This window comes from Eriocheir sinensis, chromosome 28 (genome assembly GCF_024679095.1).
Source record: "Eriocheir sinensis breed Jianghai 21 chromosome 28, ASM2467909v1, whole genome shotgun sequence".
In the NCBI taxonomy this organism is placed as follows: domain Eukaryota; kingdom Metazoa; phylum Arthropoda; class Malacostraca; order Decapoda; family Varunidae; genus Eriocheir; species Eriocheir sinensis.
The window spans coordinates 7,769,633-7,792,132 of record NC_066536.1 but is presented as its reverse complement, the minus strand read 5'-3'; the positions used below and the strand labels follow the sequence as shown (position 1 = coordinate 7,792,132).

The 22,500-nt window shown below is 45.8% G+C and overlaps 2 protein-coding genes across 3 annotated transcripts in view; one reads left to right on the top strand and one right to left on the bottom strand.

Annotated features, from left to right (window-relative positions):
• LOC127004456 (uncharacterized) overlaps positions 1–2,243 on the top strand; it is a 24,731-nt gene extending 22,488 nt beyond the window's left edge. Inside the window, exon 2 of the mRNA XM_050872195.1 lies at positions 1,171–2,243. The gene's annotated coding sequence lies outside the window, so the exon portion shown is untranslated. The remainder of the gene's footprint in view (positions 1–1,170) is intronic.
• The window catches only part of LOC127004454 (transmembrane protein 87A-like), a 104,466-nt gene that overhangs the window by 50,170 nt on the left and 31,796 nt on the right, over positions 1–22,500 (bottom strand). For both annotated transcript variants that reach the window (XM_050872180.1, XM_050872181.1), the window contains exon 2: positions 21,155–21,203. The gene's annotated coding sequence lies outside the window, so the exon portion shown is untranslated. The remainder of the gene's footprint in view (positions 1–21,154; positions 21,204–22,500) is intronic.

The following is a 22,500-nucleotide window of genomic DNA, read 5'->3' as shown; positions in this document are numbered from 1 at the left end:
TGCATCTAATGAAGTACGCCATAGTATGTACAACGAAGTGGAAAGAGTGTGTGAGCACTTTTTCAGGAGTATAGCTGGAACCATATCTGGTCCTGCAGCAGAGAATGTATTTATTGCTGCAATGGCCTGCTCTATATCTTCCTTGTTGAATTCTATGTCTTCTAGTTGTGGGCCTTCTCTATTCTGTGATGGTTGGTATGCAGTTGTGTTACATAGTGGTTTGCTGTAAACTGAGTTATATTGTTCATCCAAGGCATCTGCAATCTCTTTGGCCAACACACACACACACACACATATACACACACACACTCACACACACACACACACACACACACACACACACACACACACACACACACACACACACACACACACACACACACACACACACACACACACACACACACACACACACACACACACACACACACACACACACACACACACACACACACACACACACACACACACACACACACACACACACACACACACACACACACACACACACACACACACACACACACACACACACACACACACACACACACACACACATACACACACACACACTCACACACACACACACACACACACACACACACACACACACACACGACGCTGAAGTCATCCTCAAGCCTTACTTAGCACTAGTTAGAGCTCATCTTGATTATACGGTTCAATTCTGGTCCCCCTACTGTAGAATGGATATCAAGATGTTAGAATCTGTACAGAGGAGGATGACAAAGATGATTCAGGGGGTGATAAACTTGCCTTATGAAGACAGACTGAAACATTTAAATCTACACTAGCTCGAGAAAGGCGAAGGTTGCGAGGAAATTTGACCGAGGTTTATAAATGGATGAAGGGCTTTAATAAAGGGGATGTTAATAGGGTTTTGATTGTTAATGAGCCAGGTAGGAAACGTAACAATGGTATTAAGTTGGATAAATTCAGATTCAACAAAGACATAGGCAAGAATTGGTTTACCAATACACTGGAACAGACTTGGCAGTCGTGTTGTGGGTGCCAATACCATAGATACATTCAAGAAGACGTTGGATAAATTCATGAATAGTGAGGTTAGGTGAGCTTAGGCTTACAGTAGCTGCCTTGTATTGGCCAACCTGCCTCTTGCAGACTTCTTACGGTTTGATGTTCTTATGACAGACGTGGCCGCCGCCCGCCGCCTCCAGCCCACGCCACGGCGCGGAGGGAGAGGCCGGAGGGATGATCTGTGCCTGTACTACTTCACCGAGAATGTGCTGTACCGCGTGACGCTGACAGCAGGCCAACCTATACCGGCTGTTGCTTTAATGGTTCTTTAAATAAATGTAGAGGCTTTTGGCAGTACCTTCTTTTCCTTCAGTGCAAGATTCTTTGATATGTTTTTGTTTTCACACATGAAGAACGAATGGTACCAAATATTTGATCAGGAATAAAACTTGTATTGCAAAATGAAAATGGAAAGAAGGAAATTAAGTGCAATGAGTTCTTCCTTCCTTTTTCCTTCTCCTCCTTTTCCTCTTTCTCCTCCTCCTCCTCTTCACCCACCACTACTCAGAGGGATAAGAGGAACGAGGGGGAAGGGGAGAAAAGTGGGAGACAGAAATCGGTGAGAGGGCGAGGCACGAAGGAGGGAGGGTGCTCTCTCTCTCTCTCTCTCTCTCTCTCTCTGACTCAACTTCCGGCGACTGGGCGCCTGTTCAGAGCCGTGCCTCCGTCGCTTCTCGCCGGCTGTTACCCGTGGCTGTGGCGGCGGCGGAGGCGTCCCTACACCCGCCGGGACTTAAATTGCCCACCCCCCGTTACAGGGCCGCCTTGTGCAAAGGCCCTGTCCCCGTATTTAGGGGGTAAATCCTAAAGAAGAAGAACTCCCGGCGCCTCCCCTCCTCCCCCCCTCACTTCCCCTCGGTCCCCTCGCCGTGCAGTTCGGGGAAGAGGTTGTCCCCTCCTTCCTCACTGTCCTCCTAGCTTTATCGAGGGCGCTGGCGGGGGAGGGGGGGGGGGCGAAGGAGGATGGAGGAAAAGTAACGAGGCGGAGGGAGAAGGGAGGGGCGAAAGAGGTTATCGGGCATATAGTTAATGTTTGTGTGTTTGTTGGTTTGCGTGTATGATACAGAAAGGTGGGTGAATGGGGGGAGGGGGAAGCACAAGTCATTCTTGACTCCCTTCTTCCCCTCGTCAGGCTCAACACGACCCCTCCCCCCCTGCGACGGCTTCTCCCCCCGTTGGTCACGAAGTCCCTCCCCCCATCATCCCCCACCCCCCACCCCCTGACGATTCCTCTTCCTCTTCGGCGACTGATTTAGCCGCCCACCTCACCCTCCACACCACTCAGCGATTCTTTCACCGCCTCGGCCGTGCGCCAGATCCCCTTACCTCACCGCCTACTGCTCACTCACCAGAGACGGTTGCGGCGCGCTTCCCGTCCTGGGCCAGTCTGCGGCGTTGCGCTACAGTTTAAAGTAGCCAAAAGAGAGGTCAATTTCGGGTGGAAAGGTGTCTTGATACCCTACTCTTGAAAGCGGTCAAGTCATAGGCCGGATGAAGTACAGATGAAGGAAGGCTGTTCCAGAGTTTATCAGTTAAGGGGATGAAAGAATGAAGATGCTGGTTAACTCTTGCATAAGGGGTTTGGACAGTATAGGGATAAGCTGGAGTAGATAGTCGAGTGCAGCGGGCCGCGGGAAGGGGGAGGCATGCAGTTAGCATGCAAGTTGATGCTGCCTTCAGACTTGCGAGAACTTTTAAAGTCATCATCTAAAAACTCAGCAAGGAACTCCCCATCATCGTTTTCATAACTACCTGAGCTAGAAAGTGTATAAGAAGTTGAGCTGTGCGGATAATGCACACGTTAAAATACGCGTATAGAAACACGAGACATGTGGTAATAAAAACCTACGAAGAGTAAACATAACCATGGACATAATATCATAGGACAGGATAAAGTTAGGCTATACGTACCTAGGTATGAAGAGCGCAGGACATATTATTTTGTGAACACTACTACTTTACTCCAAGTAGGTGCATGGGCATAACACACAGTCCACACACAAGAACAGGATATATAACAGTGTACATGCAGGACCACATGCACATAATTAACCATAAACAACTATATTATGCACATGTTTTGGAGAAAAGTGAGTGATTTGTGAATCATCACTTCTTTGGAAAATATTCTCTATTCTCAATTATTATCCTCAAATTATAGTCAAATATTAACCTGGACTGATGCTTTAATCTCCTTTAGTATTTATTTCCGTCTTACATTTGACAGTTCTCTTCTTCCTACCGCAAACAGAAATGAGCCTCCACCATTCATAAAACATACCGCACGTAAGACTGGTGCGACGTTGGCTCCCACCCCAGACGACTTTTTTTTTTTTTTTTTTTTTTTTTACATTCTCGCCTGTAGCGCCGATAGGCTTTCTTCAGGGGCCAGATGCATGATCGGCCCCAGGCCGTTGTGGCGCAGGCAATTTTTTACAGTGGCGCCAGTTATGCTTGGCTCATGCTGTCCCCCGGAACTCATTCTTGATTCACTGGACGGTTTCTTCTAGGGTCCGAATTGATGGGTGGTCTTCAGGACAGCTACCCAACTGGCTTTATTCCTCCATATTTTCCTTCTTTTAGGAGTAGGAGAATATGGACACTTTAAACCCTTTCTGCTGTCGACTGCTGCACCCACAAGCAGAACAACACGGCATCACGGCCACTCACATCAGCAAGCAGCCGTCAGCTGTGGGAATAACTGCGTGGGAGTCAGTCAATCGGCTGGGCAGAAAATGGCGCCCGTTAGCCCAGCATGGGTACGCCCTATGTCGCTACTCTCCCAGTACATAGGGAACCCTACTCTAGTCGGCACTCTGGTATTGGCTGGCGCCGCTGGTGGGCGGGGCTGCGGCTTGTTATGGTGGACGGCGGCGTCACGTTTTTCGTCTGTACACTTTTCTTATGATTTTCCGCGGAAACGCTGAAGGCGAGGAGTACTTGAGGGATACCAGAGCGTGAGGAGAAGGGCAGCGGAGGAGAAGAGAAGTGGGTTTACTCATGCATTTTGTATGCTATTTGTATAAAAGAAGCAGCAGCAACCAGCAGGCACCAAGGCCTGCAGAAGTAAAGACGGGACGAGGAAGAAAAAATGCGGCTCATGTGGTAATTTTGCTCACCTGGACAAAGATGGGAAATGTGCAGACTGTGTGAGAGATGACGAAGCCTCAAGGAAGGAGGATGATGTGGGAGATGTGGGAGAAAGGAGGACAAGGGCCTGCAGTGTGCTGGATTGGGCTGGTCATTTACCAACACCTGCAGGAGCAAAATGGATGGCTGTGGTTCGGCAGGATATGTGAAACAAAGGTAAGGAAAAAAATTCACAAGAGCTAAAACAGATAAGGAGTGAGAATAAAGAAATGGCTGAAGAATTAGAAAATTAAACAAAGGGAGTGTAACAGAGATGAGAGAGGAACTAAAAATCTCAGACTAAAACAAGAGGTTGATGGATAAGATGATAAACATATAGAAAGAGGATGGGAGAAAAGGAGATGATAAAGAGGGCACTAGAGAGAATGGAAGAAAGCATCAGAGAGAGAGAGAGAGAGAGAGAGAGAGAGAGAGAGAGAGAGAGAGAGAGAGAACATAAGAACATAAGAACGTAAGGAGTCTGCAAGAGACCGGTTGGCCTATACAAGGCAGCTCCTGTACACTCAACCCCACCTTACCTCACCATCCATGGCTTTATCTAACCTCTTCTTGAATGTATCTACGGTATTGGCACCCAAGCCTGTTCCATTCGTCCACCACTCTATTGGTGAACCAAGTCTTGCCTATGTCTTTGTTAAATCTGAATTTGTCTATATTAAAACCATTGCTACGCGTCCTCCCCGGCTCTTTTACTATCAAACTCTTTTTGACATCCCCTTTATTAAATCCCTTCATCCATTTATAGACTTCGATCAAGTCTCCTCGCAACCTTCGCCTTTCTAGCGAGTGTAGATTTAACTGCTTCAGCCTGTCTTCATAAGGCAAGTTTCTCACCCCCTGAATCATCTTTGTCATCCTCCTCTGTACAGATTCTAATATCTTGATATCCATTCTATAGTAGGGGGACCAGAACTGAGCTGCATAATCGAGATGAGGTCTAACTAGTGCCAAGTAAAGTTTGAGGATGACTTCAGCGCTCATATTGCTTACATCACCAAGCTACATGAATGGAACAAAAAGTGGCTGCTCCAATTCAGTGAAGAAAAATGTAAAGTCCTGCATCTGGGAGCGGATATCCAGCATACCAATACCACATGGGAAACACTCCACTATCCACCACAGAGGCAGAGAAAGACCTTGGACTGTATTTTACCAGGCTACCAGTGAAGGCAAAATCCGTGCCAATCGCAGCGGACAGGGAATAGTGTATCTGGAGGGGGGAGGAGGAGGAGGAGGAGGGATGGAGGTAAAGGCGAGGGAACAGCTGATGAGGTGACGAAAGTAAACAAAGAGAAAATCAGTTGATGATAAAATGTATTAATAGGCAAGGGTCAAGACTGCGCCAAGGCTGCATGGGGAAGTGGAAAAGGGGGTGAGGAGACAATCTTGGAAAAGGGGGTGAGGAGACAATCTTGGAAAAGGGGGGGAGGAGACAATCTTGGAAAAGGGGGTGAGGAGACAGTCTTGGAAAAGGGGGTGAGGAGACAATCTTGGAAAAGGGGGTGAGGAGACAATCTTGGAAAAGGGGGTGAGGAGACAGTCTTGGAAAAGGGGGTGAGGAGACCGTCTTGGAAAAGGGGTGAGGAGACAATCTTGAAAAAGGGGTGAGGAGACAGTCTTGGAAAAGGGGGTGAGGAGACAATCTTGAAAAAGGGGGTGAGGAGACGATATTGAAAAAGGGGGTGAGGAGACGATCTTGGAAAAGGGGGTGAGGAGACAGTCTTGGAAAAGGGGGTGAGGAGACGATCTTGGAAAAGGGGGTGAGGAGACAATCTTGAAAAAGGAGGTGAGGAGACAATCTTGGAAAAGGGGGTGAGGAGACAATCTTGGAAAAGGGGGTGAGGAGACAATCTTGGAAAAGGGGGTGAGGAGACGATCTTGAAAAAGGGGGTGAGGAGACAATCTTGGAAAAGGGGGTGAGGAGACAATCTTGGAAAAGGGGGTGAGGAGACAGTCTTGGAAAAGTCTTGGAAAAGGGTGAGGAGACAATCTTGGAAAAGGGTGAGAGACAGTCTTGGAAAAGGGGTGAGGAGACAGTCTTGGAAAAGCGGGTGAGGAGACAATCTTGGAAAAGGGGGTGAGGAGACAGTCTTGGAAAAGGGGGTGAGGAGACGATCTTGGAAAAGGGGGTGAGGAGACAGTCTTGGAAAAGGGGGTGAGGAGACAATCTTGGAAAAGGGGGTGAGGAGACAGTCTTGGAAAAGGGGGTGAGGAGACAGTCTTGGAAAAGGGGGTGAGGAGACAGTCTTGGAAAAGGGGGTGAGGAGACAATCCTATTTTAGACGGAAACACTGCTCAAGAAAGAATCAAAGCGAGACAGCACAATACATGCACCACACGCAGGGCAGAAAGAGAAGAAGGGGGAGGGTTGATGTTGAGGGCTGGAGATAGAGAAACAAAACACAAACGCAGACCTCTTGCATGTGACATATATATTGCAAGAACAGTGGAGTGACAGTTGACGTTTCACAATTAACAACAGGGAGGAAGGAAGGAAACAACGCGGGGAATGAGAAAATACCTGGAAATGATGATTGAAGACAAACAACAGGAGGCCCTAATGATTGCCGGAGACTTCAGTGGTCATGAGGGTTTTTAGGGGAACAGTTTGACTTCGTGCGTTTCCGAAGTAATAACAAGGAGGAAGGAAGCTGACGAGGCAGGGAATGAGAAGGGAACTGGAAACGATGACTGCCGGAGACTTCAATGGTCATCTGGGTTGTCAGGGGAACAGATAGTAAGCGTGTGAACATCGATCTGTACCTTGTGCGTGTCAACAAAACCAACGCATGTGCAGATCAGGGTGTGGCAACTCATGAGGGTGGAACGGCGCGTGGAGCCACACCTTGACCAAACTTCCACATCTCCAGGCATGAATGTGAAATATAAGTGGTCTTTTAACTGTGATTGCGAGGGTTTAAGTTCTTCTGATTTACTGGGTTAGGTGGGCAGAGCGTTAAAGTTGAATATGAGTGGGAGTATCGTTATAGGATACGTAAGGAATACAGAGGAAACAAAGGAGAATATGGATGGGTAAATACGGTCTCTTCATCCTCCATCTTAACGGCTTCAACCCCGCGTCGGGATTTAATTTTCAAAAGTGTTTTATCCTTGAAGACGAGGGTGTAGGCTGTTCTTCTATACTGAAATAAACTTATAAATTTCAGATTATGGAGTTTAATATATAAGGAACGCATCGGAAATATTCAATAACGACAGGAAAGTAGGAAAATAAGGAGCACTAGGGGATGAATCTGCGAACGAACCAGATGATTTTAACGCAATTTCACGGCGTATAATATTTTAGTCTTTAGCGCTATTCATACCCAAACACATACCTTCATACCCTTACCAACACATGCTCATACTTATAAAAAAAAATAACTATACATGAATAGGATAAGCTATAAGGAGATAAGGAAAATATTTAAAGGTAAAGAATTTCGTCAGGTTCGTACAGACAGACGCTCGAGTAACGCCATAGTTCTTCTTCTTCTTTTGACCTGTATCGCTTTGTATCGCCTCGTAGGTCCTCCTCTTGGTCCTCTCCTCTGCTTATTCACACGCACTGCTTGTCAATGGCATTATATTATTTGTCTCTCCTCACTACAGTACTCTGTCGCACTATAATTTTCGGTTTTGTTGCTTGAATCGCCCATTTTCTGTCCTTTTCCGTGTACTTACTTATTGAAGCATCTGTGCCCTTTGTTCCCAGCGCTGCGTTAGGCACACTTTTGTTATCGTTACAATTTTTTTCTGTTTCCTGTCTCCATGCAGCCCCAATACTGAACAGATTGCCCAACTGTCCTCCTCTGTCCTCCTATCCCATTCCTCTCTGCCTGTTATTGTCACCTGTCCTGCAGCCACAGCTCTGGCCTCCCTGGTCCCTGTCCTCATATTTACCTTCAGGGTTCCCGTTCTTACTTTCAACAGCTTGCTCCCCCAGTCTCATATATATATATATATATAAATATATATATATATATATATATATATATATATATATATATATATATATATATATATATATATATATATATATAAATATATATATATATATATATATATTATTAGTTCATGTTTTAGGAGTGTGTGTGTTTTTAAGAGCCTTGTGATCGTTTAATTTCTCAACTTTTAGCTTTTAATTCAGTGTTTTATGTTTCTTATTTGACACGCATGATTCTGTGAGTCACGTTTAATATTATGTCATCTCTCTCAACTAGATGCCTGATGATGGTTCAGAAGAGCAGTCAGCATGACAATAACGATAGAGGAAAGAAAGATATGCAACACTGCGGAGGAATTTAAGAGGTGAAGACATCCAAAGCATACTCCATGCTTACAAGGGCAGACCAAAAAGCCCTTGTGTATGGACAGCATCTGGGAGGGGGAAAAGAACTGGTGGAGACGATACAGAGTCGAGTTTGAGTTAAGGAAAGACAGAGGATGTTTAGTAGAGGAAGGTGACAGCTGAGTGTTAGCGAAGAATAAGGGGAAAGAAAACCCATCTCACCATTGTTTGTGAAAATTGTGACGTAATACAATAAACAAATAAATAAATAAATAATTTCATAGTGTTAATGTATGAGAGAGAGAGAGAGAGAGAGAGAGAGAGAGAGAGAGAGAGAGAGAGAGAGAGAGAGAGAGAGAGAGAGAGAGAGAGAGAGAGAGAGAGAGAGAGAGAGAGAGAGAGAGAGTGGAGGAAAGAGGAGACAGAGGAAGTGTAATGATAATGACGAAGGCGATAAGCTGAGATGTGTGTGTGTGTGTGTGTGTGTGTGTGTGTGTGTGTGTGTGTGTGTGTGTGTGTGTGTGTGTGTGTGTGAGTGTGTGTGTGTGTGTGTGTGTGTGTGTGTGTGTGTGTGTGTGTGTGTGTGTGTGTGTGTGTGTGTGTGTGTGTGTGTGTGTGTGTGTGTGTGTGTGTGTGTGTGTGTGTGTGTGTGTGTGTGTGTGTGTGTGTGTGTGTGTGTGTAATAATAATAATAATAATAATAATAATAATAATAATAATAATAATAGGTTTATTAATGTAAGGCAGCCGTCAGGCTGAAAATATACAAATTAAAAATACAAGAAACTACTAGTAAATAGGCTACACTAGAGGGAGGGAGAGGGTGGGGGGTGGTTTGGGAGAGCTAAAAATAGAGACATAAGGGAGAGGGAGGGTGGTGTGAAGGGGGAACTTGGAGGGGTAGCGGCGAGGTGCTAAACTCCACCGCGGCCCTTTGGGTATGACTGTCACTGGGCATTGTTTATCATCCGCACCATCGCGGGCACTGCGCTACGTTTGTAACGGTCGGTTCGCGGCGCTCTGAAGGGGTTGAGTATGTTGTGGTGTCTGGTGAAGCGGGTGTGAGGAGGCGCGTCGCGTGGCAGATGGTGGCGAAGGCGAGGATGAAGAAGCAGGGAGATTCCGAATTTTCTGAGGGCGTCCTGGTGCCTGTCAGAGAGCCTAGGGAGACTCAGGGTGGCCAGGGCATTGTCGTAGGTGCGGTAGTCAGGGCCTAAAATGACCCTGAATGCCCTCTTTTGAACCCTCTCAAGCTGCTGTTGTTGGGTGAGGATAAGGGACGAAGACCACGCCGGGGAGGCATACATTAGCTTTGGCAATATGAATGATGAATAAATACTGCACAGCTCAGCAGCTGGTGCCCCCAGCGTTCTGAGTCTACGCAGCATGTACAGCTTGTAGGAGGCTGCTCTTACGGTGTTGGAGACGTGGAGCTTCCAGTTGAGCTGGTAGTCCACAGTGATGCCTAGTAGTTTGGTGGACTGGACGACCTGGAGGTGGTGTGAGCCAATAGACAGCAGCGGAGGTGGCACATCTCTCTTGGACGTGCAAACGTGCATCACCATGGTCTTGGTGTGGCTGATAGTGGCACTGTTGTCAATCGTCCATGCCTGAAGGTTGTCGAAGAGGTGCATAGTCAGGATCCCTGTTGCTGACGGGGACGCCCAAGGTGCTGTCGTCAACATATTTCCAGCGATGCTGTGTGTCCATGAGGGCGTTGTTAATGAGCACCAAGAAGCAAAGCGGACCCATTTTGGTGCCTTACGGGACGCCGCACGTCAGCTCAAGAGGAGTGGAGACCGAGCCCTGGGAGCGAACTACTTGCTGGCGTGCACTGAGGAAATCAGTCAGCCACGATATTAAATTAGGGTGAAGCCCCAGCTCAATGGCCTTAGTAATGACAACAGTGTGGTCTACAAGGTCAAAAGCTTTCCTGAAGTCGACAAAAGCAAGGGCAAGGGAGGTGTCTCGTTTGTCCAGGTGGCTGTGTATGAAATCTAGAAAGCTGACCAGGAAATGAGTGGTGGAGGAGTGCTTCATGTTGCCAAATTGTTGGATGTCTTTGAGGCTACTAATATCATCATAAGCCCAGTTAAAAATAAAATCTTCACAAATGAGGCTGGGAATGGGCATGATGGCGATTGGCCTTAGGTCATTAAGGGACTGTGGGCTGGAAATTTTGGGGATGGGAGTGACAAAGGAAGTTTTCCAGTCGCTAGGGCAAGTGTTTTGTTCAAGTGAAGCATTTATTATGGAGCAAATGGGGGTGGCAAGTTCAGGGGCAAATTCCTTATAGATTTTGATTGGGAGGTCAGTGGGCGTGGTAGCTCTGTGCGTCCTTAATTTCTTTAATTTATTGAAAACGTCAACCTCCTGGACGGAGGGGGATGGGGAGGGGGATGGTAGGTAAGCGGGGAGGGCGGTGAGATCAAGTTTTGGGAGGCTTTGACAGATACCCGCGAAATGGGTATTTATCTCCTCGGCCGCCCGGTCAGGTGATAAATGTGAAGTGCAAGGGAAGGAGGGTGAATGTTTGCCGAGTCCACAAAGAGACCTGACCTTGTGATACCACTGTCTGTTGCTGGCCTATTTAAGATGGTGTATTTTTTCAGGATAACAGTTTGCTCTGGCGGTTTTGACCTCCCTGTGTGAGAGTGTGTGTGTGAGTGTGTGTGTGTGTGTGTGAGTGTGAGTGTGAGTGTGAGTGTGTGTGTGTGTGTGTGTGTGTGTGTGTGTGTGTGTGTGTGTGTGTGTGTGTGTGTGTGTGTGTGTGTGTGTGTGTGTGTGTGTGTGTGTGTGTGTGTGTGTGTGTGTGTGTGTGTGTGTGTGTGTGTGTGTGTGTGTGTGTGTGTGTGTGTGAGAGAGGGAGGATGATAATTCTCCCTCCTTATACGAGTACGTTTCCCTCATCTTTTATTTTCTTATTAGGTCCCCAAACATCATCATCATCAGCCTGCTCTGTGCCCCCTCGTGCCTCTCCTCGCATTCACCTGTCCCCCTGTACTAACTGTCTCTTCTGTTGTCCTGTGTACTTTCCTCTGTCTGTCTGTGTGTCTGTGCGTCTGTCCTTAAAACCCTTTGGCTGCGGTACTCGACTATAGTCGCCTGGAGTGATTGCGCCAGGTTGCGAAAGTCGACTATAGTCACCATCGGTATAAAAATGTTTTCCATTTAGATTATTGATCCGTTTTCATCTAAAAGTACACACAGAAAGCCACAGGTCGATAGCTACAACTGTCTGCCGACGGCATAGGGAACAGTAAACAAACAATGCTACAGCTGATCGGCGCCCACGTGTGTGATGAACTTCTTCTATCACAACTTCCTTGTATTTCTGCTCATAACAGAGGTAAGTTTTATCAATTATATTATTGCATTTGTCTCATAAACAATGCCTGATTGTTATATAAGCATATATGATGTAAACAAACGAAGATGTATTAGTGTGACCTTGAATAAAGACGTAAGGTTTTTAACTGGGCATTTAACTCTATGAAAAGGGCCATTTTATTAAAACAATATGTGCGCACACATAGATACTTATGTATAATGCATGTATACATGTCTAATTCTCTTTCTCACTCTCCTTCTCTCTCATTTTACAAAACCTAGGCTAGACAAGTCTCTTTTATATTGTAAGTCTCTTTTATATGGCCTAGGCTAGACTAGGCTGATTATAACTGTTGTCTCTTTCTTGCGTGCATGTTCCTTGGGCTAGACTAGGATGGTGATAACTATTGTCTCTTGCATACATGTACGATGTCCTTTTTTATTACACATATACATATATTTGTTTTCAAGATTACCATGGAGTAAGCAAGGAAGATGACTAAATTTCTCAAGACAGATGAAGAAATTCAAAGAACACTTGAGAACTAAGAGCATCAGACAGTGAAAATGAAGATGAAATGTCTGAGGAAAAAACTGATGACTGGCTGCATGAGGCTGAGGATGACTTCAATGATAATAGTGTGGAGTTAGAAGAGGAGGATACTGTTGCTCCCTCCACCAAGATTCCTTCAAGTAAGGAGCATGTAAACATGATTTGGCATAAAGTGTTACTTCAGAGAGCCCCACTGAATTACAGAACATGATATATTTCACAAATAATCATGGAAGGGGAGGTATTGAAAATCTCTCACCCTATCAATGTTTATAAAACTGTTTCCTGAAGAAATTTTTGAGCTATATTTTTCTATATTTGGTACATTGTTGCAATTTATATGTCTGATGAATTGAATTTTATAGGATATAATTTCAGAATATTTTTTTCATGTAATAAATGTTATGTGGTAAGAAATTTGTTTGATTTTCCGTCTTTCCTCCAAGGAAATTTTACATAAATGGTGACAACTTTATATCAAGAAAAAAAGGTTTTGCACTGAGTAAAGTGTCACAATATGGCAGCAACACCAATTTACAAACCTTTTCTTTAGTCTAAGTCCCCAAACAGTGAAGTGAATGAAGTATTTTACATTTCAGCAGGATATATTTCATCATTTTTTTTGCCAGTTCTGTAACAATTTTGGACTTTTTTCAAAACTTCACACATTTTCTAAGAAAAATAAATGTCATTTACGAAAAAGGTAAGGTCTTTTCTCGATGTAAAAATCATATAAAGCCAATTGGTTCATTTTCTTTTTTTGAGGGTATATGACGCAACCTTGAAAAAACCCAAAAATGCCCAATCGCAGCCAAAGGGTTAAGGCGCGTTCACAACCGGGCGGTGTGTGTTACGGCTTGGCGGGCGCGTGGACGGCCCGGCGTGGTGACAGCATTGATTACATCATTGTGCGTTAAGTCCGTTTTGGGGTGTCTTGCCTGTCTGTCTGTCTGTCTGCCTCTCGATTTGTGTTCGTTCGTAAGTCTGTTTCTTTCGTTGAGGAGTCTGGTGTTTTATGTCTATTTTTATCATTCTAATTTGCATCAAACACGTTTTTGTTTAACGTGTTCTTATATATAACGACAATGACATGAAAAAAAAAAAAAAACTACTTGGGAGCCCGTCAGAGAGATTGCTCCCTCCTAAAAGCTGACCAAGTCTGTCCGTCGACGAGGACTGCCGTGTCTCTGGGTGTCTCTGCCCCTGTGGAGGCTTTTACTGTCACCTTAAAAACTTAATGTCGCCATACAAACCAAAGTCGAACACAAACTGAACAATTTCTAATATTTTCGCAGGTCGAGAAGGATAGTACAGATGTTGAAGAAAAGTTTTTGGAACATTCAAAGAACTAATGTTAACTACAAAAAAAAAATTGTTAGGGATGAAAGTGGTGAGGGATGGAAAAAGAAAAGGAAATTCATGGTGGACAGAAGAGATAAGGAGGATAGTGAAAGAGAAAAGGGAACTTTTTAAGAAAACTCAAGAAAGAAATGTGGCTGAGCAAGTAAAAAGGGAAAGGAAAATGAAATATAGAGAATCCAAAATGAAATTGAAACAAGCAATAAAAGAAAGTAAGAAGAGAGTTGATGAAGACTTTGGGAAAACACTAAGTGAAAAATATAAAGGGAACAGAAAATCATATTGGAAAGAAGTAAAAAGCGAAAGAAATGCAGAAAATATCTCCTCAAGTAAAATAAATGAAGTTATGGATGAGAATGGAAAGATGTTGAAAGACGGGGAAGCTGTGAAAGAGAAATGGAGCGAATATTTCAAAAACTTAATGAATTTTGAAGATGAGGGTCCAGCGGTTGTAACAGCAGTAATTTTGAGTGGAGGTAGAGGAGGAGTATATAAAAAAGAAAGTATAACTTATGAAGAAGTAAATCATGCAATAAAAAAGATTAAAAAATGGAAAGGCAGCAGGAATTAATGGAATTACAGCAGAAATGTTAAAGTGTGGAGGAGATGTAGTTGCTAAATGGATGGTCAAGATATGTGAAGTGGCATGGATGGGGGGGGGGTGCCAGCAGACTGGACAAAAGCCATCATTGTCCCAGTTTACAAGGAGAAGGGAAGGAGAGGGGAGTGTGGGAGGCTATAGAGGTATAAGTCTGCAGAGTATACCACGAAAGGTATATGGAAGAGTCATAATAGAGAGGGTGCAAAGACTTACAGAAGAGAAAATCAGTGAAGAACAAGGAGGCTTCAGCTAGGAAGGGAAGGGGATGTGTGGATCAGATATTTTCCTTCAGGATGGTAGTAGAAAAAATATTAGCAAATGGAAAAAAAAACTATACACTGCCTTCATAGATTTAGAAAAAGGTTATGACAGAGTCGATTGGCTGGCATTGTGGGACCTTTCAAAGATATATGGTGTGGGAGGAAAACTGCTTAATGTAATAAAGTCTATCTGTGAGGATGTATCCGCATGTGTCAAAATTAGTGGAGAAACAAGTGAACATTTTGAGATAAAAGTGGGCTTGAGGCAGGGGTGTGTCATGTCACCATGGTTGTTCAATATTTATATGGATGGTGTTATGAGAGAAATGAAGGGCAAAGTTGGGGAAGTTGAAGTAAAAATGTATGCTGAGGGAAGGAAGTGGTTGATGAATTCAATCTTATTTGTTGATGACACGGTGCTCACTGCAGAAAATGAAAGTGACAGAAAGTCAGTGTGTTTGATAGTATATATAAAAGGAGAAAGCTGAAAGTAAATGTCAACAAAAGTAAAGTGATGGTTTGTGAGCGAAGTAGAAGTGAGGTTGTAGATTTTGTATGCCCATATAGAGTGGGAATTGAATGTGAAAAAGAATGCAAAGTAATTTTGAATGGCGAAGAAATGGGATCAGTTATGTGTAAGCATGCTTGTTAGAGATTTACCCCTAGTATCACTAGGGGAACGGGCCTTTGTCCGAAGACGGCCCGTTAAGAGGGCAAAAATGCTCCCTCCCTGCGCGGGGGAGCACGGGCTTAGCATAATAGCGGCCCGTAGCATGATGCCGACAGACCGACTCTATCGGCAATCGAAATCTAGCCGACCGAGTCGGTCTGTCGACGAGGACTGGCGTGTCTCTGTAAGCATGGTGGTACAGAAGGAGAGACAAGAGAAAGGGCATTGCAAGGAAGAAAGGTGGTAGGTTTTTTTGGGACGTAGCTATCATGAATGGCAGAAATGTGAGCATGGAGGTAAAGAGGGATTTGAGAAATACAGCAATAGTACCAACCCTCACATATGCAAGCGAAACATGGGCCTGGAATGAAAGTCAGAGGTCTAGAGTGCAGGCAGTGAAAGTGAGTTATTTGAGGAGAGCATGTGGTGTGAGTAGAATGGATGGAATGAGTAATGAAAGAGTGTATAAGCGTTTTGGAATGCGTCACGTGGGTGAAGGGAAGAAATGTGGAGTGGTGGAAGAAGTGAAGCGACAGGCTTTAAAGTGGTTTGGTCACATGGAGCAAATGGAGGAGAGTAGGATGACCAGGAGGGTGTATGTGAGTGAGATAGAGGGAGGATGTTAAAGGACGACCTCCAATGAAATGGAGAGATAGGGTACAGGAGTACATTAGCGAGAGGGGGGAAAGATCCTTGAGAAATTTTGAGCAGGCAAGGAGGGAGTGTATGCATAGAGAAAGATGGAAAGTCTTCTGCCGTGGTCATCCCCGTGGTGGGAACTCCTAGGAGCAGGCGTCGATGAGATGATGATGATGATGAGAAGGATTTCGCATGTTCATACAGAAAAAGTACTCAAAGTTTTCAAGTGGCGCAATATTTTTCCTTTGTTGCTGGCCGTTGTATTTTGCACAGCAGCGGGATGATCAGTTTTGCAAAGGTCTTCCTCGTCGGAGCATCGACCCGAGCACTTCTATCACAGAAAACGCAGTTCCGCATGGAATAGATTGGACGGGGGACCGCGTTGTCCTGCTCCTTATTCCAGCATTCAGCATTCAGCATTTCAACTTTTTCAGTATTTGCGGAAAAAGAAGAGCATCTTAGGTACTTCGGTGTGTGCGTTTTTTTGTGTGTGGGTGCGTGTGTATTTCACCAAGGCCTGATCACGAGTTGGACTGTAGCCTGGAAAAAGGAACAAAAGATTATATCAAGGAAAAATCAAAATGGATAAACAACACGTGATGACAGAAGGAGAAAAGGGAAAGGAGGAGGAGAAGGAGGAGGAGGAGGAGGCGAGGGGGAGGAGGAGGACAAGGACGAGAAGGCAAGGAAGAGGAGGACAAGAAGGAGGATGAGGATAAGGAAGTGGAGGAGGAGGAGGAGGTTTTGGTGGTGGGGATGAGAGAGAGAGAGAGAGAGAGAGAGAGAGAGAGAGAGAGAGAGAGAGAGAGAGAGAGAGAGAGAGAGAGAGATGGGTAACAGGGGTATACGGAGAGCTTTGTGTTTCTCTCGCTCTTTCAGGAGACGATAACCTGCTCCTCCTTCTCCTCCTCCTCCTCCTCCTCCCTCCTTTATGCCCAGGTAAACGACCTTCATCATTTACCATCACGGGGATACTGTTATTAATTATGGTTTACCCTCATCGTCCTCCTCTTCCTCCCCCTCCTCCTCCTCCTCCTCCTCCTCCTCCCATTAAGGTCATGAGGAGTCAGGTCAGCCATGCGTTCTCTTCGTCGTTCGTTCAATGTACTTCCCTCAATACCTTCTCCTATTTCTTCCTTTCCACACCTCCCTTCACGTTATCTTTCCCTTCCAATCCTCTTATTCCTTAAAACACGCATCCTCATCCTCCTTCTTTGTCTTAAGCTCATGTTTGTCTGCCCGTCTGTCTATCTGGCTGGCTGGCTGGCGGTCCTTGAGTGGTCCGTCCTTTGACCCTTGTTCCTCCATATTTCTCTCCCTTCCTCCATGCGCCCTGTCATGTCCCTCCTTGCCCCCTATATGCCCACGTCCCTCTCTCCCCTCCCTCAACCCTCTCCCTGCTATGTCCTTATCTAGTGGCGTCCCTCAGGGCTCGGTTCTTGGCCCAGTGCTCTTCATTATTTACATCAACGACGTGAATGTTGGACTCAATAACCGCATTAGTAAATTTGCAGACTACACAAAGATTGGTAACTCGGTTCTCACTGACGAAGACAGGCAAAGCCTCCAAGAGGATTTGCACAAAATTTCAGCTTGGTCTGATAGATGGGAGATGCCCTTTAACGTAGACAAGTGCCAGGTCCTTCAAGTTGGAACGAGGAATAAGAAGTTCGATTACGAAATGCGCGGCGTTAAACTCAAAAGCGTTCAATGCGTCAAGGACTTGGGGGTCAAAATCGCGTCAAACCTCAAATTCTCACAGCAATGCATCGATGCAGCAAATAAAGCGAACAGAATGTTGGGCTTCATTAAAAGAAACTTTTTATTCAAGAATAAAGATGTAATACTCCCGCTCTACAATAGTTTAGTCAGACCCCACTTAGAATATGCGGTACAGTTTTGGTCTCCCCACCATGCAAAGGATATTGCTAAATTCGTCGTTGCCTGTTGCGCCGGTAGGCATCTTCCTGGTGGGGCCTGATGGTCGCCCCAAGGCTTCTTCCAGGTGGGGCCTGATGGTCAGCCCAGCCCGTTCTGGCGCAGGCGAGTGTTTATAGTGGCGCCATCTTGCATTGGCTCATGCTGCCCCCCGGAACTCGTTCTTGATTCGCTTGGACGGCTTCCTCTAGAGTCCGGGTTGATGGGTGGTCTTCAGGACAGCATGTGGGTAGTTTTAAGCCACTCGGCGGTGACCCGCGTCGTCCATCACGCGGTGAATGTGGGCCCAGTACGCTACCAGTTCGGCCACCGCCTACCCATAAGTTGCTTACGCCTTCTCTCCTTCCCCATCTCTTTCCTCCCTCTCGTTCTTCACCTCCTCCCCATCACCCTAATCGGCCCTACCCTACCCTGCGGATCGAGGTGGGAGGGGGAATGGAGGTAGGGGAGGGAGATAGGGAGGCGTGTGGTAAGGGGGGAGGGGCAGAGGCACAATGGGCAGAGGGCAGGCTCCCCACTGCGCCTCCCCGCCCTCTTTTGTTCGAGGTGTTATAATCCTCGCGGGCAAAGGGTCTGTGTGTTTACCTGTTGCTTATTGTACAGTGTTGCCAAGTCTCGACCGCGGTGACCCACGCGTGTGCCGGTGGTGGTGGTGGTGGTGGTGTGTCCCCCGCTTTCCTCCTCCCTCCCTTCCCTTCCTTCCCCTCCTGTCAGTACCAGGGAGGGGAGAGAAAAGGAGGTAAGGGAAGAAGTGGAGGTGGTGATTATGATGGAGAAGAGGAGGTATAGAAGGAGGAGTTGGAGAAGGACGAGAGAGAGAGAGAGAGAGAGAGAGAGAGAGAGAGAGAGAGAGAGAGAGAGAGAGAGAGAGAGACTACGGAGGAAGGAAGACAGGAAGGAAAGGAGGGAGAGGAGGCGGAAGAAGGGTGGCAAGATTAAAGTCAGTCTTATCACTCTCTTTCTCTCTCTCTCCCCTCCATTGATAAACTTGGCTTCACATCGCATTTCCTTTACTATTGAGAGAGAGAGAGAGAGAGAGAGAGAGAGAGAGAGAGAGAGAGAGAGAGAGAGAGAGAGAGGTAAAGTTTCCTCTGTAATACTTGCGGTTTTGCAACTCTATTTTCAATCATTTGTCTGTTCTCTCTCTCTCTCTCTCTCTCTTCCCACCCCCAAACATCCACATTACGCAAAGAGCAGTGGTTCCCAACCTTTTTTGTCCCGTTCCCCTTTTCCAGGCAGTTTTTAACCTGAGGACCCCTACAACGAAACAGGTTAAGCGGGCCACTCATGACCATCCCAAGCGCCAAATTTATGACGTGGGCCATGAGTTTGACACCCCTGGTACCGTTAGATAATGTAGAGCAATTCTAGCATTTAAGCATTCAGGTTCAAGGATTGTGTGCAGTAGTATGAATTTTATTCCGAGCCAAATGTCTCCTAATTCCAGTATAATAAATTAAAAATTAGAATCTCTATGTATGAACCCCTTGAAATTCTGCCATGGACTCCTTGAGGTCCATGAACCCCTGGTTAGGAACCGATGGCACAGAGAAAATGGGGATGGCGATGAGGGAGTCGACACACACACACACACACACACACACACACACACACACACACACACACAGAGCCGACACACTATATAGGCATTCCGGGCGGTGGACGCAATCTACAGTACATAAGGAAGTCACAATACAACATCGACATCAAGTACTGGACGCGGGCAAAGCAGGGGGAGCGACAACCTGCAGCACGTGCATAAATAGGACTCGCATTACAGGTGTCCGGGACGCGGGAGGCACGGGACAGGTGACCGGCGTAGGGCAGGTGGTGACTTCCGTCCCGTTAAAGCCATGACGTTAATTGGCGGCGAGGCTGAAAGAGCTGATTAAGAGGCTCCTAATTGAAGGGAATACAGCGGAAGCTATCCTCCTCCTCCTCCTCCTCCTCCTCTTCCTCCTCCTCTTCCCCCTCCTCCTCCACCTGCTCCTCCTCCACCTCCTCTTTTTTTTTTTTTTAACGTTTGATTAAGAGTTGGGTAAACTTTCCATTCCAGGCGAAAACGCTCAAAGAAAATGTACTGATGACTTTTTAGTGGCTTGGTCTGTCTGTCTGTCCGTCTCTGTTTGTCTATATGTATGCATGCATGTGTATGTATGTATATATGTACTATATATGTACATGTAAGTATGTAGATAGACATTTGCATTGTATGTATGTATGTCTTTTTAAAACACACACACACACACACACACACACACAGAGAGAGAGAGAGAGAGAGAGAGAGAGAGAGAGAGAGAGAGAGAGAGAGAGAGAGAGAGAGAGAGAGAGAGAGAGAGAGAGAGAGAGAGAGAGAGAGAGAGAGAGAGAGAGAGAGAGAGAGAGAGAGAGAGAGAGAGAGAGAGAGAGAGAGAGAGAGAGAGAGAGAGAGAGAGAGAGAGAGAGAGAGAGAGAGAGAGAGAGAGAGAGAGAGAGAGAGAGAGAGAGAGAGAGAAAAGAGAGAGAGAGAGAGAGAGAAAAGAGAGAAAAGAGAGAGAGAGAGAGAGAGAGAGAGAGAGAGAGAGAGAGAGAGAGAGAGAGAGAGAGAGAGAGAGAGAGAGAGAGAGAGCGAGAGAGAGAGAGAGAGGAGAGAAAGAGAGAGAGAGAGAGAGAGAGAGAGAGAGAGAGAGAGAGAGAGAGAGAGAGAGAGAGAGAGAGAGAGAGAGAGAGAGAGAGAGAGAGAGAGGAGAGAGAGAGAGGAGAGACAACGACATAATAATCCCCCAGCGTGTCTGTTGCCCTCCTCATCATATATATACCACACATTGTACATTGTAAAGATGTAAAAAATAAAAAAAAAAAAGACAATAATTTGGTTTCTGTACACACACACACACACACACACACACACACACATTCGGCCCGGTAGCTCAGTGGATAAAGCGTCTGCCTCACAATCAGAAGGACCGGGGTTCGATTCCCCGGCCGGGTGAAGATAAGTTGGGTTTATCTTCTTTCACGTGTAGCCCCTGTTCACCTAGCAGTGAGTAGGTACGCGACGTCAGGCAAGGAGTTGTGACCTCGTTGTCGCGGTGTGTTGTGTGTGAGTGGTCTTATTCCTACCCAAAGATCGGTACCATAAAGCAGCAACAACACCGATAACAACCACACGAATAACAACAACAACAACACCGTCTACTGTTTAAATTTCGCCGCAACATTGATCTGCCCGCTATCCAATATAGTAGTAGAAGTAGTAGTAGTAGTAGTATAGTAGTATTTGGTCGGGGGAGGGGGTAGCAGGATGTTGATATGAAGCAACACTCACCGTCTCGTGGGTGACAGTGTGTGTCTGCCTTCACGACAACTCTCCGAGCCTGAAAGAAAAAAAAGCTAATTAATGATAAGGGCAATAACAATAACAATAGCTAGTAATAATAATAATAATAGCAATAATAATAATAATAATAATAATAATAATAATAATAATAATAAGAAGAAGAAGAAGAAGAAGAAGAAGAAGAAAAAGAAGAAGAAGAACAATAATGATAACAATTGATGATGATAACGATGAGTATACAGCTGCGGTGATGACAATGAGAATGGGGTTTTTATGGTGCTGACAACGATGCTAGTGAGAGTCAAACGTTTTCCACCTAATTATATTTAAACTTTCTTTCCTCATCACCCTCAACACCACCACCATCATCTGCATCACCATCATCACCACCACCACCACCGTTGCAGCCATCCACATCACCACCACCACCACCGTTGCAGCCATCCACATCACCACCACCACCACCGTTGCAGCCATCCACATCACCACCACCACCACCACCGTTGCAGCCATCCACATCACCACCACCACCACCACCGTTGCAGCCATCCACATCACCACCACCACCACCGTTGCAGCCATCCACATCACCACCACCGCCACCACCATCATCAACCCCCCCCCCGTGAGTGTAATTTGAGCCCTTAATTATCCCCGCTCATTACAATTTCACCCGTAATCATTTATACTTAGCAGCCCCTTGAGTCCCGGCAGGAGGAGGAGGAGCAAAAGGAGGATTTCGTTGAATTCTTGTTTTTTTCTTTTCCCATGGGAGAATGAATACTCTACCCATGAATTCATCTGTTTTGCGACCAACACAGCAGAAGAATTGTAATGTGTGGCCAATGAATCTACCTATCTCTCTACCTATCTATTTATCTATCTATTTATCTGTCTATCTTCTTAGTTATCTATCTCTTGCTGACGATCTCCGAAGTCCCAACGAACGTCCGCCCTCAAATATGGAAATTTACTAATCACAGGAATGGAGAGATAAGGACAAGGAGTGGGAAAAGGAAATGAGAGAGAGAGAGAGAGAGAGAGAGAGAGAGAGAGAGAGAGAGAGAGAGAGAGAGAGAGAGAGAGAGAGAGAGAGAGAGAGAGAGAGAGAGAGAAACACACAGTTTTGTTTTTCTTGCCAGACACGTGTGTGTGTGTGTGTGTGTGTGTGTGTGTGTGTCGTCCGGCGCATCAGCAGCAACAGGCGGATAAGTGATGGAATGGAGAGAGAGAGAGAGAGAGAGAGAGAGAGAGAGAGAGAGAGAGAGAGAGAGAGAGAGAGAGAGAGAGAGAGAGAGAGAGAGAGAGAGAGAGAGAGAAAGGTGAAGCAGAGG